This window comes from Podarcis liolepis (genome assembly GCF_965112155.1).
Source record: "Podarcis liolepis genome assembly, chromosome: 2".
Taxonomy (NCBI): Eukaryota; Metazoa; Chordata; class Lepidosauria; order Squamata; family Lacertidae; genus Podarcis; species Podarcis liolepis.
Window position 1 is genome coordinate 102819615 of NC_139555.1, and position 18166 is coordinate 102837780.

The 18166-nt window shown below is 43.2% G+C and overlaps 1 protein-coding gene and 1 long non-coding RNA gene across 7 annotated transcripts in view; both read left to right on the forward strand.

The window, feature by feature from the left end:
* Positions 1-18166, forward strand: part of FHIT (fragile histidine triad diadenosine triphosphatase) — a 1028662-nt gene that overhangs the window by 475374 nt on the left and 535122 nt on the right. The window lies entirely within an intron of this gene.
* On the forward strand, positions 84-10203 carry LOC310700368. Its single transcript, XR_014522583.1, has 4 exons — positions 84-1234; positions 2025-2100; positions 3447-3602; positions 9892-10203. It is a non-coding gene; the product is annotated as an uncharacterized lncRNA (long non-coding RNA).

Consider the following 18166-nt stretch of genomic DNA (forward strand, 5'->3'; position numbering starts at 1 on the left):
AACAAAACAAGACAAGAGCTTCTCTGTGCTCATTCAGTTAACACTGAGGATTGTCAGCGATGCGCTCCTAAAATGTAGCCCTTTTCTTTAGAAACGTGTCAGTACAGTATTCCATTTTATCTTCCTTTTATAATAATGTTAACCCTTTTGCTAAAAGCAGTGGGTGCTGCTCAGCACATGAGAGATGTTGGCATTGATGGATGTGTCTGTTTTCAGTGGTGCAACAGTGACCTAAAAATTGCCATATGTCGGTTTCCAATTAATGAAGTGTGCAGCCACAATACACACTTGATGCAGTATCAGAAGCATAATGTTTTGTTTATTTGTTAATTGAACTGACTGAAGATGCAATAAAGCAGATTGGCTTGGTTTGGGGGGGGGATCAGGAAATTAAAGTAAGCATCTTACTGAGGCAGGCAACCTAGCAGCACTAGATCTCCATTTATATTCACCAGCCTCCCTGGCGGATCCTGATACTTGGCCAGAGATCATGCCTGCTTTTTCAACAAGAGTCTTATAGCACTGCAAAGACCAGCACATTTTATTATGGCATGTGTTTCAACAGACTAGAGTCCATGAGTTTAATATCTAAAGAAGAATTCTACGCTCTCACAATATTAAATCTAAAATCTGAAAGTGGACTCTGACCTTTCAGTCACAAGATTGCTGTTGAAAAATTTATTTCTAGCGGAAAACAAAGTTGATCTCTGGATTAGAGAGGTTTCAGAGACATTTACTTTATCTCTGAGCCAGTGAATGAAACTCTGGCTCAGATTTTAATCTAAGATATAGAGTAATCTCATTCCTTTCCCTCTCTTACCTAGTGGAAATTTTAGCTTTGTGGTGCGTGGGATACCCACTGGAACTACAACATGTATGTAAAGTGTGTTTGCTGTCTGCTTGCTGACCATCCATTCCCCAGTCCACTACAGCTTTATGGCCCTTCATCTTTGGTCTTCTTCATCTTGGAAACGGACTTGTCCACATAGCTGTTCAGGTTTGGTTACATAATAACATCAGTGAGAACAAGCAAAGCAAACTGCTTCCTGAACTATATTGCCATCACTCTGAGCCAATCAAGGATTCTTCAGTGAACACGATGACATCACAATGCCACGCAGCCCATTCAAGTTAGGGTCATTTCAAAGTGAGGGCAATCCTTAACGCTTCCACATTACAGCTTATCATGTTGCTTGTCTGAAATTGCTGCCGTGAAGTTCCTCCAGATACAGTGGTACCTCGGGTTACATACGCTTCAGGTTACATATGCTTCAGGTTACAGACTCCGCTAGCCCAGAAATAGTGCTTCAGCTTAAGAACTTTGCTTCAGGATGAGAACAGAAATCGTGCTTCGGTGGCACAGCGGCAGCAGGAGGCCCCATTAGCTAAAGTGGTGCTTCAGGTTAAGAACAGTTTCAGGTTAAGTACGGCCTCCGGAACGAATTAAGTACTTAACCCAAGGTACCACTGTACTGAACTTTACTGTATTTCCCAGTATTTTAAAACAATTCCTTCTTGCGCAGTCCTTTTTCCTGCTTGCCTTTTCTTTCATGCAACAGTTTGTGATGTTCCCAGAGGCTTGGAAAGAGGAGGCTGGACAAAATACAGCTTTTGCCTCACTTGGTTGTTAGGTTGCTCGCTCCTCTTTTTGTTCCTTCATTTTATCTTGCAATTTCTGGGAGATTCCCACTCCATGTCCGCATTTGTGTCTTGTCCACCTGAAAACAGAATAGTTTTAGCCAACCGGGAAGGAATTACGCTCGTATTTGTATCATTGCTTGACTCTGCCTTTGTAGCTTTTAGATTGCTGATGAAATCATGCAAATCACAATTAATTGCCCCTCAGCAAAAGCACAGAAATTTGCTAAAGGACCATCAGTCAAAAAATCTTAAAGCACATTAAACCATATGGTAATTCCAAGAGAGAGGGAGAGGGGGGAGGAAATACTATTATGGGATTCTGTAAAGGCTGGCAATGCTTTGAAATGAAAACTCTGTATGTTTTGCCTCTTTTATTTATGTAGCAGAAGACAGTTTGAAGTTCTGCTAGGGCTGGAACATGGTAGTGAATATTTCAGCTCTATTTCTGCAATTGATTTTGTGAGTAATTTTCAAATATTAATAAACTTAGTTAATACACTTCATAAAATTTACAGCATATGTGCAGTATGCGGAGACTTGCTGACCTAATGGGGAAACAAATTCCGATCCCAACTTTTAAAGTAATGCAGTTCTTTTACTGCTCTCTGTTAGGTCTGGCAGCTTCTAGAGACTTTAATTCTTTCAGCGTTTTCTACCTCTGATAGTTCTCCAGTAACAGACATTAACATGATGGGAAATAGGACGAACTTTGTATAATTTATGGCACTGCGGTGAAGAAGAGTTTTTAGTTTGGAAAAAAATATTTCATATGAAGGATAATGCTTCCTCTACCCACCCCAGTAGCTTGTCCTCATATTAGTGTCATGCCATTCTCTTTCAAACTATTAGCAAAACTCCAGCTTTAAGAGTTAAGAGTTCGTTCGTGACATCACATTTGCCCAGTGTCACCTTGGATCTCTCTGCTATGAAAAATCACCAGCATTTTGTGCAAATTTCTCCTAATACGCACATACTTTGTGCAGTTTTGCTTAATGTACACTTTTTTGCTAAGCAATTTCCTCAGTTCATTTTTGTGTGTTATTTTCATGAATATATGCATTTTAATGCCTTTTACTCTGGTGCGTGCAATTTTGTATGCATTACTTGACTGGTGAAAGGCACTGAAAAATTCAGAAAATTGCAGATTTCAAAGTACGGCTGCGTTCCAGTTCATGTACTGTTTTGAACAGTGCAAATTGGGTAAGTTTGCTTTTAAATGCAAACAGAATCAAATTTCTCCCCCATCCTTAGTTAAGATAAATTAAACGTATTTTAAACGTGAGTCCAGAGTTTCAGGGATATACTACATAAGTATAGGGTATTAAACAGCATGCTAGTACTAGTTGTACCTCTTAAAAAGACCTGGCAGGGAATTCCCCTGTCTTCCTATGGCCACATTGTGGGTGGGAAGGGGTTAACCTTTCCCACCTTTGTCACACATACCTCAGAAATCCCCTACCCTGATGCCTTGTCCACACCCTGAAATCTTCCTCTGCTGGAGTAGAGAAACACATGTTCACTTTCAGCACAGATAGGTAGATCAGGATTGACTGTGGGCAAAAAAATAAATAAATGCAACCATGATGGTTTATCTTTGTTTTGTAAATGGTGTCTCTTGGTGGTTTCCTGCCCTATGGTACTGGATGCTTAGCCTACAATAGGGAGAGGAGCTGTTATCTATCGTGCTGGGATAGATAAGCAGCTAATCTTCCAGCAGACAAAAACCAAAACCACACTGAAAATTTGTTTGTATTGGAATTACTTGAAGCTCAATTACAGCAATAAGTTGTTTTTCTCCCCCTCAGGTTGCCGCTCTGAACCAAGAGCTGCATTTATTCCACAGTGCAATGTCCATAGGGTACCATTAGTTCAGGTTAAGAGGGAACGAGGAAGACTTATTTGAGAAGATAAAATTGGATGTGACCTTGCAATTCCAAACAGGAAAGCTCTAAAATATTCAGGTAATTGGAAGTTTGGATAAACAAAAGAGAGGATTCCGTACAGTGACAGAGATGAAACATATAGGGCGAAAATGGCCAATGGAATGAAAGTCTGCCGGTTGGAGTTTGAATAATGGAAATTCCATGGTAGATCCTTCCGTTCAAAGCATTGATTTAGGGTTGATAAGCAAATAACCATTAAAGCAGCATACAGTCATACCTTGGGATAAATACGCTTTAGGTTGAGCGCTTTCGGGTTGCGCTTTGCGGCGACCCGGAAGTAATGGAGTGCGTTACTTCCAGGTTTCGCCGCTCACGCATGTCAAAATGACGTCACGCGCATGCGTGGAAGCGGCGAAATGCGACCTGCTCACGCGCAGACGTGCTGTTGCATCTTACGTTCTGTTCGGGATGTGAACGGGGCTCCAGAATGGATCCCGTTCGCATCCTGAGGTACCACTGTAGTTGGTATACTTGCAGTTTGGTAGCCATGTTGGTTTTTTTAATTACATTGGAGTTTAGAGACTAGAGGTGTGGTGGTGGTAATGACAACAATGGCAACAACAACAACAACAACAACAACAACAACAACATTTCTATCCTGCCTTTCTTGATACAAATCCTCCCTAGGCAATGTACAAATTCCAATGCATTTTTTTTTTAAAGCACACAATGGAAAAAATAAAACAGGTAGCAACAGTGATGGAGGAGGCATCCAGATAGGGACCATGGTTTCAGCCAGGGGTGGGGAACCCACGACCTTTCAAATATTGTTGGAGATCAGCCCAACCAGCATGGCCAATGCTCAGGCTTGATGAAAGTTGTCATCCAACAAGTGGAGGCACACCAGCCAGGCTGCATCTGGCTTCCCTGGGGTCAGTGCTGCCCCTTTCCCCTCAGCCACGGCTCCCTTTCTAGTGCTTGTGCTGCTCAACTCACCCCCTCTTTTGTCTCATTGTGGCTTCCTCTTTGACTCTGTGTATTGCGGGTTGTTTTTTGGCAACCTTTTGAATTAGTTTTTTTTTAAAAGAAGAACTTTTATCATAAGAAACAAGCAATACTCCCAAAATAACATATCCAGCATACACACATCTAAATGGAATATCCATGTATCACAATGGTTGATAACATCAAATCCTGAGTGCGGAAGAGTAGCTGTAGTTTTAAATTGCATCTCCCCCCCCCCCCTTCTCTGACATTTAGGCCATCTTCAGGACTATCCTTAAAAAGTAGCTTCTCGCCACTTCTGACAGCAAATTGTCAGAGAAATATCAGGGCCTGGAATGGCCAACAGAACCCAAACAAGAATTGTCAGCCAGACAGGACATCTTTTTCAAAAGCATTGCAGTGCGGTGAGACCCAAGACCCCAAGTGAGGGAGTGACCCACACCCAAGTCTTTCAAACAGCAGCATTTTGACACTTTTCAAGCAAAGAGGAAGCAAAAGGGTAGTTATATCCACATATGGCAATGCCTCCTTTTACCAGCTGTTACTAATTTAATCACAAGGCACAGACTTTTCCTTACCTTTCCCTCCCTACTGCTTCCCCCATAGTTATAGCAATAGCTCCAGCTTTTCTCAAGGTTCTCTTACAAACACAACCTTCACATTCCCGACCTGGCCACAGTGATCCATGCGACGGTCACCTCCAGGCTTGACTACAGTAATTCACTCTACATGGGGCTGCCCTTGAAGCTGTCCCAGAAACTCTAGCGAGTGCAGAATGCTGCAGCAAGGCTCCTCATGGGGTCTCTGCCATGGGGGCATATTCACCCAGTGCTTTTCAAGCTGCACTGGCTCCCGGTGGAGTACAGGGTTAGATTTAAGGTGCTGGTTTTGACCTTTAAAGCCCTTCATGGCCTAGGACCCTCGTACCTACGGGACCGCCTCTCCTGGTATGCCCCACGGAGAGCCTCAAGGTCCATAAATAGCAACACCCTAGTGGTCCTGGGCCCTAAGGAAGTTAGATTAGCTTCAACCAGAGCCAGGGCCTTTTCAACACTGGCTCCGGCCTGGTGGAACACTCTGCCTCATGAGACCAGGGCCCTGCGGGATCTGATTTCTTTCCGCAGGGCCTGTAAGACAGAGTTGTTCTGCCTGCCCTTTGGCTTGGAGCCAATTTGATTCCCTCCCCCTCTTTCTTTTTCATTTTTCCTTTCTCCTGTGATGAGGCTGCATTTTAATTTTTTAATGTTTCGTTATTTTAATTGTTGTATTTTAATCTTGTTTTTAAGTTGCATTCATTCAACTTGTTTTTATTACTGCTTGTTAGCCGCCCTGAGCTCGGCCTTGGCTGGGGAGGGCAGGGTATTAATAATAATAATAATAATAATAATAATAATAATAATAATAATAATAATTCCAACCTTCACTTGCTCAGCCCTCCTCTCATGAACTTCAGCTTTTATCCTGTAATTCCTCTAACTGTATCTCCCAGCTCCGGACAGCTGTTACGAATCTGAATGAACCGCTTATGAGTCCCATCTCTATGTACATACCTGACTGGGACTTGTTTCTCACCATCTCCCCAATTAACAAAATGGGTGGGGGAATCACTCCAAGAGGTTGAAAACCAAATCTCTTGCCTTTGGGTTTCTTGGTCTTTTGAGTGCCTTAAGGTTACACATTTGTCTCTCCATTATTGCCATGTCTCAAAGTTTGGAGTACCAGTTCTGGATAGTCAATCTAGAAGAATCCTCCCCCCCCCCGTGTGATAATAAAATGTGGTACCACAAGCAAAAAAAAACCCTAATCCAGTCCTTAGAAGGTGCTTCTGCATTATCAAAAGAAAAACAAGGTGGCAGAAAAGGGGGCCTAGTTTTGGTATGTATGCTTGCTCTCTTAACCCACTTCCACTGCAAATATGGTTGAGAAGGCTACAGTTAGGACTTTTGGGTGCCACCTGGTTTCTAACTGATGGAGGGAGAAAGGTTTCCAAACAAAGGAAGGAGGCTAAATGCTTTGTGACTGTAGGATGGGGATCCACTGGTCTCTTTACTTTGCAGTAGTAGCGGCAGTAGACCACTCAGAGCCCGTCTTTTGGTCTCCAAAAGCCAAGAGGCAAAAGGGCTTTTGTGTGTGAATGGATGGATGGTGTGTGGGGAAGGATGCATGTGTGAAACAGAGAACGAAAAGATGAATAGGGTGCAAGCTTGTATGTATGAGTGGGTGACTGGTGTGTGTGTTTGGAAAACGAATGGATGGATGGGTGATGAATGATTGGGGTGCCTGAGTGTATGCAAATTTGTGTGCGAGTGTGTGTGGGTGGAGTATGAGTGAGTGGGAGAGTGTGGAATGATAACAATATTGGGAAAGAAAGAGTGGAGTATAGCTCTGGTCCTGCCCATCACAGATCTACTCCTCTAGACAGATTGCGGCCAAAGGAATGTGACTGTCATAAGATTCTCCACCATAATTGTGATTGACTCCCCACACTCTCTTCCCTCTCCCACTGCCATTTATTAAAAAAAATATATTATTATTTAATGAGCAAGGGCTAATGGTGTGATTAGTATTATGTCTGGTTTGACCCTACATGGTGGAGAAATTTATGGGAATGTGTGGTACCTCCCCCAAAAATTTCACTGGTCCTATTGAAACTCTTGGAGTGCTTCTCCCCCCTCAAAATTTCCCAGACATTTTGGTATAAGCAAAATCCAGGAGCAAACCAAGTTGTGTGTACATGAGTCCTCCCTCTCTTGCCTCCAAGTAATGTTGCTGAATATTGAATTCCCCCTGCCCCGTATCTCGAAATTCCTTAGATGTGTTTTACTTGAGGAGTTTAGCTTCAGGCTCAGGAGTAAATAAGGTAGTGGATACTAAGAGACATCAAACAATGCTGAAAAACTGTGCATTAAAAAGCAATAGCCTGCCGCGAAAGAGACCCAAGTTCAAATGCAAACTTGTTTCAACAAGAAGGCAGAGGTCTGAGTAGATTGCAGAGGTGAGACCTACTCCTTCCCTCATCCCCTCCCACTTCCCTACCGCTTTCCCTGAAGGTCTGAGAACTGAGTCCTCCAGGGAACATTCTTGCCATCTAATTTATGTAATAGCCTCGGTATCAAGTACACTGAGCGGGGTTTCTTTCCTCCCTCCCTCCCCTCAAGTGTACTGAATTTGATCTCTCAGCTGGAAGAGAAAAGGCAGAGATGAAGGCAAACTAAGGGCATAAGAGGAGCCTGCTGGATTGGAGTCCAGCATCTTGTTGTCACAGGGGCCACCCTGTGGAAAACTCACAAGTAGGACCCGAGCATGAGAGCACTGTCTTCTCCTGTGCAGTCAGAAACATGACTGCCTCTGACAGTGGAGGCAGAGCATAGCCATTATGGCTAGTAGCCATTTGTGGCATTCGTACGGAGCCCCTGGTTGTCTCATGGACTATTGACCTGTACACCACTAATCCGCTGCCACCAACCAGGTCCTCTCCGGTAAATCACTTAGTCTCAGTCAGGTTCTTAAGTTAACAATGAAGATTGTAGTTAATTGCAAACACAAATAAACTTTAAATGCATTCGAAACGCTGTTACCCTTTTTACCCTCTTAGTCTTATTTTATTCTGTGTGTAACTCTTCTACCTCCCCTCACACAAGAACCTACTGTACTGTCTCTCTATTCCCATCTGTCTGCCAACTGCTTTCCCAACTGCCTTTTCCCAACCAACCAACTAACTAAATCTCGAGTTAAGGCCTTCTATAAACAAGTAGGCTCCGCCTCTGGCTTTTCTATTGGTCTACCTATTAACACTTTCTCTCCCCCTGTACAGACATTTTCCAACGAACGGGCAAACGCCACACCATTGATATAGCCTTATCCTCCATGAATTTCTTCAATTTCAAAGCCATCCAGCTAGATATGGGGAGGTGGGTAGCTCTGGTCTTCAATTTAACAGTCTGTTCTGCATTGAGAACAGAACTGTGTCTTTGTTACTTCTTCGGTTTGAAAATAAACCAGATAACGGGGAGAGGAATATACTTTGACTATGTTTTACAGTACTTCCTCCTCCAGGAGGTTTCTTCTGAAACGACACCCCAGTTGTTAACAGCTCCATCATCCCATTGCAGATAATTGTTCTGTTCCATTAGAAGTACTCTTGCGTTCTGATAGCCAGCACACCACACTGAGAGCCAGTGTGGTGTAGTGGTTAAGAGCGGTGGACTCATAATCTGGGGAACCGGGTTCGCATCTCCACTCCTCCACATACAGCTGCTGGGTGACCTTGGGCTCGTCACACTTCTTTGAAGTCTCTCAGCCCCACTCACCTCACAGAGTGTTTGTTGTGGGGGAGGAAGGGAAAGGAGAATGTGAGCTGCTTTGAGACTCCTTTGGGTAGTGATAAAGCGGGATATCAAATCCAAACTCCTCTTCTTCTTCTTTTCCCTGCCTTTAGAAAATCTTATTTGCAAAACTGATGAACAGTTTGGCAAGGCTTATGAAACTAAGAGGAGCATTTGGAGACAACTGCTTATTCTAGACCTGGATCTAGAGTCCAGAGGATGGACCAGAGGATGGGGCTTTGACTAAGGATGTGCCAGGCTTACACAATGCCATATATATATATATATATATATATATATATATATATATATATATGAGAATGAGAGCCCCTCTTCCAAAAGTCAAAATATTTAAGGCAGGAATGGGAAACTTTTGTCCCTCCAGAAGTTGCTGAACTACGACTCCCATGATCCTTAGCCATTGGTCATGCTTGCTGAGGCTGACGGGAATGTTGTAGTTCAGCAATATCTGGAGGGCCACAGGTTCCCCACACCTGATTTAAGTGAACATCTGTTGCTCCCTTTAAAGCAGACACCTTTGGTTTTCTTTTGGTTTAAACTACTGATGTTCCTTTTTTTAGCACTTACAATTGGACTGTGCTCCAGGTTTTTCATCAGCATTGTGGTAGCTCGTGTTCTCTGGAGAGTCCTCTGTCAGAGTGCATTCTGTCTGAAGACGCGTAGAGGTATTTTTGTTCCCTTTTCACGCTGCAAACTTGGATAGCAATGTTTGACGTGAAGGAGCTTCTGGGGCTGTGACTCTGAGGAATCTATGGCGGGCAATAACTCCTGAAAATATTGTCATGTGATTTTGTGCAGCCAGTCTGTTGCTGTATAACAACAACTTATTTATACCCTGACCATCTTGCTGGGCTTCCCCAGCCACTCTGGGCGGCATCCAGCAAATTATTGAAATACAATAATTCATCAAATATTAAAAGCTTCCCTAAACAGGGCTGCCTTCAGATGTCTTCAGTGTCCACAAATATTGTGATGGTATGAGCTGCTGTTGAACCACTACTTTCATTCACTGCCAGATCTCAAACGATAATCCCATGCAGACGTAGGCAAACAGATTCAAGAGCCCCAGAATAGCTATACATGAGGCTCAACTTTCTCAACTGAAGAAGAAGAAGAAGAAACAAATGAAAACTTGTTCCATCTGTAAACTTGTCAGGAATCTTAGGGCACAAAGGAAATGAAGAAAATAGCTTCCCTCAGTAACAACAACAACAACAACAACAACAACAACAACAACAAATACATATGTTAGAGGGGCGTAGGTGTGTGTATGTGTGGTTACATAGTTCTGAAGTTGTGAATAAGCCCCATGGGAATTGTGAAAAATGCTCCATAGATTTCTGCTTTGTTTTCCTGGGCGATGTTTAACAGAGACCTTGTGAAAGGAGACAAACATGTAAATGAAGTCAACTTTTCAGACCTCTGGGATCCTTCACAGCATGAGATACTCTTAACAGATAATTAGCTGGGGCCGTTAATCAAGTTTAACAGGTGTTGAGTAATGAACCGAGACAGGGCATCTGCTGTGACCGGCCTCTCTTTCTTCCTCTAATCTGGTTAGGGAAACCGAAAGCCAATTGGAGCTCAAACTGCTTTGAAATCTGAGCCAACATTGTATTTTCCTGATGCATCCATCACTCTTGTGATCATTGAAGGATGGTGACATTCACAACAGGAGTACATAAGGAACCTGCCCAAAGTGCTAATGAATACATATTCTGCAAGTCTTGAGCCTCATATACATAACCGTTTTTTGACAGTAAGCATAGCACCACGGCATACCGCTGGTGGTTTTTAAGTTCCTGACAAGGGGTATTTATGGGATTATGTGGCACAGTGTGGGTGTAAATGTCTCTGATGCTGGGAACATTGTATCCGACCTCAAAGGTAGCCATATGCCGGAGGTGGAAAACGGGGCCAGCTCCAAGTTTGAAGGAGCCCTCCTACTAAGTAGTAGCTGTGCTCTAAGCTTTCCTGTGCAACTTTATTTCAATCCCTCCCAGTTTCCCAGAGTGATGCTATACTGGGAGCATTGTAGGAAATTAAGGTGGTGGCCACATCCAACCACCTATTGCTTTTCAAGGCACAGGGACAGATTTTTTTAAGGACCCTTCTGCGGCATTGGGACCCCATCTGCTACTGCCCAAGCAAGGCAGGTGCTGACGCCAGCACTGATAGAGAACATTCTTATAACACTTTCTGAGAGCATACATATTTATTTATACCCTGCCTTTCCCCCCTGACAGAAATCAAGGCAGCTTACAGATAAAAATAAGAAGCACTAAAACGTGCTGTAGAAAAAACAACAACCACTCCACCATTAAAAACAATCAAACATGGATAGAATTAAAACTACACTCAGATATAAAATCTATTAAAGCCATACCAATAATTTCAATAAAGACAGCACATCACCAGGTTTTAGCGTGGACCTAAAACCATGCGGGGTTTTATAGGCCCGGAAACAGACCAGCGGAGCTGTTGTAAAAAGGGAGTCGTATGCTCCCTATACCCAGACTCCCTCAATAATGTGGCTGCAGCTCTTTAAGCTGGTTGATGTATCTGAGCACTTTTCAAAGGCAGCCCCCATGTAGAGTCCATTACAATCATCCAAATGGGATCTAACTAAGGTGTGTGCCACAGCAACAGGAAGAATTCAGGCTTTGGAAAGTTTGTTGACAGAAATGTGATTTTGATTTTTCATATTTGCAGTCTCTCCCCTCCCCCTTTGCTTCTTATTTGGGGTTCTTACTGGTAGATACTGCTGTGCCAAAAAAAAAAATGCAAATAAATTGTGACATACTCAGGTGTCCTTTTCTTAGCCCTCTCTGTGCCCTGGCACCCACTGGCAATCACTGAGTAGACCTGGGCATCTGAATGCCCCATAGTGGTATTAAAATCGCAATTGAATAGTCAAATGGATAGTTAGCTGCCACCATTACTGAATAGAGAGCAGTAGGACTCGACTGGAGGTTGGCTAGGAGGCCCAAGGCAAGGAAGTGGTGTGAGATAATACAGGTTGCACAGAATACTCCTGGATCGTGGGTAGGCAAACTAAGGCCCAGGGGCCAGATCCGGCCCAATCACCTTCTAAATCTGGCCCGCAGACGGTCCGGGAATCAGCGTGTTTTTACATGAGTAGAATGTTGTTCTTTTATTTAAAATGCATCTCTGGGTGATTTGTGGGGCATAGGAAATCGTTCATTATTTTTTTCCAAAATATAGCCTGGCCCCCCACAAAGTCTGAGGGACAGTGGACCGGCCCCCTGCTGAAAAAGTTTGCTGACCCCTGCCTTGGATCAAACAGCGCAAGGTGTACTTTAAAGAAAGCATTTTGTACTGTTAACAAAATGCACAGAATTGCAGGAAAATAAACAGTAAAATGTTGCTTCTATTTCCTAAACCAGCCCCGCCGCCCCACTTACTAATATAGGCCAGTACCTTCTCTTACATGCTACAGATCTAGATGAGCCTAAAATCTGCAACAGTCTTTTCTTCTTTCTTCCTGGAAGATGACCAACATAGATTTCAGGTAGCTTCCACATCTTACTCCAGCTGTAGACTCAGAGTGCAGGACTTGACCTAACCTTTGTAGGTCTTTGCCTGTGAAACTGACACAGTGGCCATCACTGCATCAGGATGTTGGGCAGTGGTGAAACAAGGGTCACAAAGGTCAACCTTGGTTGCTCATTTAGGAAGGGAGAGGAAGGAATTCAGGAAGAACGCTAAGGTCTCAGGGTACAACAGAAAGTCAGCTTAAACATTTAATGCATTTTCCACACTTTATCCCTAATCTTCTCAACGCTGTGTGACCATGACCTATCTAGGTGTACTTACAAACTAGTCTTGACCATTATAGGGCAGATATACATGTACATATGGGGATCTGTTCATTGGAAAGAAGGTATACGCATACAGTTTTATCAACACACCTCCATAAATTTCAGTAAAGGCTGATACCCTCCAGATAAGTGAGGTTGGGGTTTTTTAGAAGCAGAAGAAAAGAGAAAAAAATTAAATGCTGGGCATTATCTACCCAAAGTTACGTACAATTAAGCCATATGAAAAATCTGTAGGACTTAGGAGTTTTAAGGATTGAAATTATTCCTTGAATTTATGTATGCCATCTCTAGCTGTTGTTTTCTGATTTGTCTGTACTAAGACCTCAGGGCTGCAGAAGTGTGCAGAGCTAAAATCCAGTGCAAGTGAGCAGTAACTTGTGATTCTGACTGAGCTAAGGCAATGTCTAAGTGCACACCGCCTCCAGAATTCTCTGGCCAAGTAATCAAGGACTGTTGATTCAAGACTAGCTTTGAATTGGCAGCCTGTGAAACCCAAATTGTCTGTATTCCATAACAATGTAAATGAGCCTTCAGAATTTCCTTGGGTATGTTTCTGCTGGATGTTTGCATGTTTCACATTTTATTAGCACAGAGATAAATAGTCCGGTAGTTTTCTCTCGTAAACTCAGTGGATGCTCAGTTAGCAAAGTATAAGGTAAACAGTATAAGCAATGTGTGTGGTCTTGCCTATGCAGGGAACCATTATCTTCTGATAGAAACAAATATCTCCTGCTAGGAAGCATTGGTGTCAGGCACCGAGTGCATTCTAGCAACACAATCTGTGATGGACCGTTATTACTGTTGGGCCAATGTGAAGCTGAACAGGAGAGGGAACAGGAAAAGAGAGAAACTTTTGATTATACAGATAAAAAAATAAAGAGTACAAATCCACATCCTTACTACACTGAAATTTATTTTTAGTATCTAGATGTGGATCACAGTTTGCACATAGACACGAATGAAATTGGCATGGGGTTATCCAGAGGCAAATTGTACTTCTCTAGAGCAGGGGTAGCCAACCTGGGCATCTCCGGATGTTGTTAAGACTCATCAACTCTGCAGATTACACCAAGCTGGGAGGGGTAGCTAATGCCACAGAAGACAGAATTGGGATTCAAGGTGACCTTAGCAGATTGGAGAACTGGGCCCAAACTAACAGAATGAACTTCAATAGGGACAAATTTAAGGTTCTACATTTAGGCAGGAAGAACCAGTTGCAGCAATGTAAGATGGGGGGACATCTGGTTTGCCAGCAGTACAGAAAAGGATCTAGGGGTCTTAGTAGACCACAAGCTTAACATGAGTCCACAGTGTGATGCAGCAGCCAAAAAGCTACTGCTATTCTAGGCTGCATTAACAGACGTCTAGTGTCCCAATCAAGGGAAGTAATAGTCCCACACTATTCTGCCTTGGTCAGACCACACCTGGAATAGTGTGTCTAGTTCTGAGCGCTGCTTTCCTTTTGGGAGAAGACAGGGGCAAAGTAGGGGTTCAGCAGTTCTGCATTTCTCCATGCAGAGGATCTACTAGAGTAGAACCTAGACTTACCACTGCCCCTACTCGCGAACAATCGACTCGCGACTGCGGCAAACCCGGAAGTAAATACTGGGCTTGCCGCAATTTGTGCATGCAGAGAAGCAGCTGCCACCGTCTGCACATGCGCAGAACGGTGCTGCCACCAAATGCGCATGCGCACAATGGCGCTTCTCCCGTTCGACTCACGAACGGACCTCTGGAACGGATTCCGTACATGAGTAGAGGTTCCACTGTACTTCCTTGTTCTTCCACTTGAATCTAAGACAGATGAAGAAACATTAAAAAATTATTTTTAACCTCTTTTGCAAGCCAGAGGGTGACAAAAGAGTTTGTGAGTGGAGAGGGACACCTTTGTCATCCTTTGGACCCCTTGGAAAACTTAAGCAATCTGCTGCACCTGGAACTGAGTGTGGAGAGTGCAGCTGAATGGGACACAACTGTGGGCAGCCTGAGGAAATACCATTCCCACCTTGGGCCTGTCCCTGAAAAGCAAGTCTAGAGTCAGAGACTAGGGGTGATGTCTGCTGCTTCCAGGTCTCTTCTCATTGCAAGGTATGAGGTTTTGTGGATGAGCTGAGAGTTTGTTTGGACCCTGGGTGAAAACCTGGAAGCTGAGACAGAAGGTATGTCAGAAGGAAAATTAATTGGTGTTATATAGACAAACACACACACACACACACACCCCACAAATACACAAAACACAACACAACCACAACAAACACGTGTGTGTATCTTTGTATTCATATAACATTTTTATATGTAACTGTATTTTTGGAACATTTTGTTTATGTTGTCTGTTGTTCTTTCAGTTTTTGTGCACCACTTAGATGTATTTTTTAAAGTGGTATAGAAATTAAATAATCAAACGATCATATATATGAAAATGTTGCTTATACTCCCAAGTAAGCAATCAGCCTTAGGTAGCTTATTTTGTTGCCTTTCCCAGTGTAACATTTGAGGCATAACAGCTGAGTATGCATTTACTCCTGTGTTAATTTCAGAAAGGTTAGCTGTTTCACGAGTCTATCTGTGTGTTTTTATTAAGGACATATTATTTTTCCTAGAGGGAGCCGTTCCTATCAATTTATGCACATTAAAACACCTAGTAAACCTCCTTAGGAAATCTTTTACTATGCATACCAAGTACCTATAATTCAAAGATTAATATCTGGGTGTTTTGTTGATATCCCTCCCCCCCATTCTGAAGTACAGAAAGTGATTAGAGCTTATTATAAACACACCCATTGCAGTATTTCATATTTTTTTTTAATCACGGCTTGCCAAGCTGTGACCCACTTGAAGACCTTTTGGGAAACTGCATGTAATCTCATGATGGGGACGAAAATTAACCTGTGACTGCTGTAAATAACAATTTCCGGGGGCTTGCTCGCCATATTTTTTATCTCCCTCTTCCCTGCCTTTGTCTTTTCCCCCTCCTGTGCTACTTTGTTTAACCCCAGAGAGAGTTACAATTATGTACAAATTACCTGCCATCTTGCACCATCTGGATAACTGTTCATTTATTCTTATTACCCCGATCAGTTCAAACTCCACCTGCAACTGGCAAGAAGCCCAAGAGCAGCCATTTGCCTCCGCCCCTCCCGTCCCAGCGAAGGAAAGCTTGGGCATGAGCTCAGGAACCTCGGCTCTTTCATTTCCCTCGGTCTTATATGAGCAAAGAGGATTTCATGACAGACACCTTTAGCCGTCGCTGTATATAGGCAGAGCAGGGATAGCCTTGTCGCTGGAGCAGATTGAGAACCTCTGATTGATGGCCACCAACTGATAAGCCCCACAGAGAGCATTTGGCTGGAATGGCTATATAAAATAATAACAATAACAATAACAATAGTATAATTTATTATATATACCCCACCCATCTGGCTGGGTTTCCCCAGCCACCCTGGGCGGCTTCCAAAAAAATATTAAAATACAATACAGTGGTACCTCGGGTTACATACGCTTCAGGTTACAGACTCCGCTAACCCAGAAATAGTGCTTCAGGTTAAGAACTTTGCTGCGGCAGCAGGAGGCCCCATTAGCTAAAGTGGTGCTTCAGGTTAAGAACAGTTCCAGGTTAAGAACAGACCTCCGGAACGAATTAAGTACTTAACCCAAGGTACCACTGTAGTCCGTCAAACATTAAAAGCTTCCCTAAACAGGGCTGCCTTCAGATGTCTTCTAAAAGTCTGGTAGTTGTTTTTCTCTTTGACATCTGGTGGGAAGGCATTCCACAGGGTGGCTGCCACTACTGAGAAGGCCCTCTGCCTGGTTCCCTGTAACTTGGCTTCTCGCAGTGAGGGAACCACCAGAAGGCCTTTGGCGCTGGACCTCAGTGTTGGTACATCCCTATAATGGGACAGGACCACCATGTTGTGAATGGCCATACTTCAAGGCAAGGTATAAACAAATGAATAATAATAATAATGATGATGATGATGATGATGATGATGATGTCTTAAACCCATGCACTGTATGTGACTGTGTGGTGGAGGTACATTTTCAACACCGCCTTAAGGTGCTGTACTTGGGTTTGATGGACCGGTGTCTGTTTTGATCTGATGTGCCTTTTGGGTACCATATCCCCCATTGGGAATCTGCAGGCAATGACTTCTGATGCAAGGATGTTTCGTGGTCCCTGTTGGTTGATGATGTCTTACCAGCATGCGTCTTGTGTATGCTTCAATTGTATGGGTGCCGTGCTTTCATTATTCTAGTGGTTACAACATTTAGAGGGCAAAGTATATTTGGAGCAAATCATTAGCAACCTATAAACTTTTTAAAAAAGTGATCTCTAGAGATTTACACAGGGAGCAACAGGCGGATTCTTACTGTAAAGAGGATCTGCACATGTAGAATGTGCCTGTGTTTTACCTAAGACAAAAACTTGATCGGTTTTGGTGTTCGCAAAGGGGCATTCTTGTAAATATTGGACTCAGTTTCAGGGGTGGGATATGTCAAATTGAGAGTATTTTTAGCCTACATTTTTACCCACCTGACCACGCTGGTGACTGTATTGCTGTTTTTATAACTCTGGCCTGGGACCTTGTGGAAGAAGTGGGTTGAGAAATCCAATGAATAAACAAATAAAAATGAGAGGGGGCAGATTGGTTTGCAGCATGGCTCCCTTCTCGGCACCAGTTCAGAGGAAGAGCAGTGCGACTATTCACTAAATAGCAACACCCTAGAGGTCCCGGGCCCTAAGGAAGTTAGATTAGCCTCAACCAGAGCCAGGGCCTTATTATTATTATTACATGGCACTATTATTATTATTATTATTATTACATGGCATTATAGCATCATAATGTCCAATATTTGCTCCATCGTTGGCTGTGCTCATGCAGGTAAAGAATTTGCGGCAGGGTGGGGTGTTGCTGACACAACAGCAGCCCAGGCAAACATCTGGCATGAATGGTGGGAACCTCCCACCCCCCACCCGCTGCCATGTATAGGGATGTATAGAGGAGAATTGGGGGGTGGAAACCTTCCACCATTTTCTCTTAAAATTGTTCTGGGTGAGAATATTCAGCACAACCCTCATTCAGAACTTTAGCAGCCAGAGCCATGCCCCTTAAATGACAGGTCTATTTTATTAGGAGAAATAAATTGTTTTATCTGGCACTTGCGAAAGGGGAGGGAAGGGGAGGGGGAGAAGAGTGCATTTGGAAGCATTTATGTACTTGATTTTTGAACTATGTAGTGGATGTTGCACAAGTCCATTGATCAGTGTAGATCTAAGCTGAGTTTGAAGTAGTTAAGAAAGCAGTATAATTACCAAACAAATCACCCCCGGTTTGCCTCCAGCGCTCCCATTGCTTCTGAAAATATAGACAAATGAAAAGAGCTAATAGGTGGAATTGATTTATTTGAAGTGCTGTCTGTCTTTTTCACTTTCTTTCTGATAGCAAAGAGG